This window comes from Haliaeetus leucocephalus, unplaced genomic scaffold (assembly GCF_000737465.1).
Source record: "Haliaeetus leucocephalus isolate CR32 unplaced genomic scaffold, Haliaeetus_leucocephalus-4.0 Scaffold696, whole genome shotgun sequence".
Classification (NCBI taxonomy): Eukaryota; Metazoa; Chordata; class Aves; order Accipitriformes; family Accipitridae; genus Haliaeetus; species Haliaeetus leucocephalus.
Window position 1 is genome coordinate 5,705,078 of NW_010973132.1, and position 2,804 is coordinate 5,707,881.

The following is a 2,804-nucleotide window of genomic DNA, read 5'->3' on the forward strand; positions in this document are numbered from 1 at the left end:
CCCTATTAGGATAAATGGGGGGGGGGGGGGGGGGAACAACCCTCTCATTAAAATATTTGCAATTTTGAGCCAGGAAAAAAAAGAAAGAAAAGTTTAAGTATCTGACATGACCAAGATGTTAGCAGTTTTAGAGCATCAGATCGCTCCAACTTGTAGTGCCGCTGTATTCTCAATATACAAAGCTGATTATTCGCATATACCGAACCAGTCTGATCTCACAGCTGATCCTGCTCTGAGCAGGAGGTTGGACTAGAGGCCTCCAGAGGTCCCTCCCAGTCTGAATTACCATAGGATTTTGACTTCATTTCAGCAAGTTACTGGAGGGAAGGGGCAAAAAAACGATTTCATGTTTTCCAGAAAAAGAGGCGGCTTCCTAAAATAGGAGACACGGCAACTCTCCAAACGGGAGCTATGACAGCAGCAGACGGTTCCCTGCTCCAGACACTCTGCACTCCAGCATACACCCAACTGTCAATGGCAGAGAAGCAAGGTGGCTGCCTGCCACCACCATCAATGGGAGAAGAATAGGACGCTCTCATCTGACCCAAGGAAATACCATTATGGATCACAACTACCAGCGCTGCCAACAGATCTGCCTGTCTAGAGGGAGGCAGCGGAACAGCCACATCTTTGCTGCATTCTTGTTGATTTCAGAATGACTCCTTGGCACTCTGCTCCTGTTGAGTCTATGGTTTATGTAGCTAAACTGTTTTCCAAGCAAGGGAGCTGTTACTCTTATCTTCTGTTACCAATTTGTGAGGCATGTTGAAGGTACAGAGCACTCGACCCAGAAGTTTTCGCCGTATTCTCTCTCAAGACGCACCCAGAAATCCCACATAGAAGCAACACCTACCCAACCCCCATCACTGTACGGTAGCCGAAACCAAGCCAGATGTGAGTTACAGGGAGAGAAAACCAGAAAAGCTGCATACAGACCTTCACACCTGAGTGTGACCGTAGAAAAATTATCTTTTTGTCAAAACAGCTGCTATTTAAAGCAGTACAAACCTAATTTTCTCCGAGTACATTACCGGTTCACATAGTTCCTCCTCCTCACCGCCCCCTCCTTCTAAATACCAGCAAATCAGACAGAGCACAGACAGAGGCAATTGCATATACACAACCAAAAACCCGCTAAGAAAACAAGGAAAGAATTTGCAACTCAATTTCAGACGGGCAGAAGAGTTAAAGGGCAGTAAGGAGCCCTTACAAAAGAGCTTGTAAGGGCTTTGCAGTTTTTGTAAAGTTGCTTTCTAGCTGGGCACTAGAAAGAATGCATTGTCACAGTAATCACAGCAGCTAATTAGCATCAAACCCATTGGTTTTAAAAAGACCAGGAGAGGAGGAAATGCACTTCTTCCTACAGTACGACTTAGTAATTTGCCAGTTCTCAAGGTGACCCAACGTATCTGCAGCTGTGCCTGCATCCTCCTTTCCAGGAGGAGAGAAAACAGAGAGCCTCCCCAGCCTATTGCCGGTGCTGCAACACACTTCAGGGCAAACCACCCCAGCGCTTATTCAGACTGAGAAAATCTCTCCTCGTTCCAGCTGGAGACTACAGCAGCTACCCCAGTAAAGCAGCATCTCGCCTGCATCAGTAGCACGCAGAGGATGACGGCCACGTGTCTTTCTACAGTGACTGCTCAGGTCCAAGTTAGCAGGCACCATCATCCTACTTCTCCATCCTCCTTGACGTAGCAGCAGCGCTCCCACTTCAGAGCAGGAGTAATAAACACAGGGGATTTAGCTGTACTGCCAATGCTCCTCTTCCTCTATGCCTTGAAGATCACGAATTGTGGCAAAAAGAAAATTTTTGTGAGCAGCCATTGGCCACGTACAACGGCCTGCTGCTGCCTGCGCTTGTACAAAACAGTGACAGAGGACATTCGCATCGCGGTTCTCTGAAGTTCACGGGGTGTCTGAGGATGCGACTGAGGGAAGATCTGCCGCCTACAGTTTGCGGTTCCAGCAGATAAGCTGGCGTTCGGCTCAAGCACTGCAAACTTCCACGTTTGAAACAACGCAGAACAAGCTAAAGTGGCCACTGAAACTTCTGTGTTGCGCTGCCACAGGTCAGCAGGCAACTGATAAAATGCAGTAACGTAATCAAAGCCAACATTAGAAAGTCAAAGAGGCTTTGGGTCTCCTGGGCCAACAGTGTCTTTAACAGGCAAACCATTTCTCTAGCTGGAAGGAAGATGTGGGCCTTGATCGTTTGTGTGTAATGCCTTAACTTGTCCAAAGCATTGCCGCTGTATTTCAAACCTATACTGGGATTACGGATGCTGCGCCAGCAGCCTCACTGGTTTGCTGGTGTCTCGCACAAGCAGAGGTTCCGTTAGTTACCCGGCCACGTGTTCACACACGAGTTCCGCGTTGGCTGTTGCAGAGGTTATGGGGAACCACGTTAATTAGCCCTGCAGCCTACCAGCGTGTTTTGGGGCTGCCGTACCTACGGGTCTGCCACCTAAAAGCAGCTGCAGGGTTGGAGCCCTTGATGTCCTCCTACTCCTCCCGGGGGAAGGAATTACCTTTTAAAAAAAACTTCTCACCTCACCTCAAACTCACAGCTCTTACGGTCTGCAGTTGTTTTTAGGGCCCACCTTACCAGCTCCCAGCCAGGCACAGGACCTTCCCTTCCCGCTGCCTTTGGCGGGAACGGATTTGAACATTCTCTCGGAGAGACCCTTCCCAGCTCCTCACCCTTCCTTCAAACCCACCGTAGCAGCGTCGGACCAAGACGGGAGAAACGGTGTGTGCGACCAGGAATCGGAGAATTGACAAAAGCGAACGCAACGCAGCCC

General features: G+C 49.1%; 1 protein-coding gene across 1 annotated transcript in view; it reads right to left on the reverse strand.

Moving 5' to 3' along the window:
• Positions 1-2,804, reverse strand: part of HSD17B12 (hydroxysteroid (17-beta) dehydrogenase 12) — a 97,265-nt gene that overhangs the window by 94,196 nt on the left and 265 nt on the right. The gene's annotated exons all lie outside the window — the stretch shown is intronic.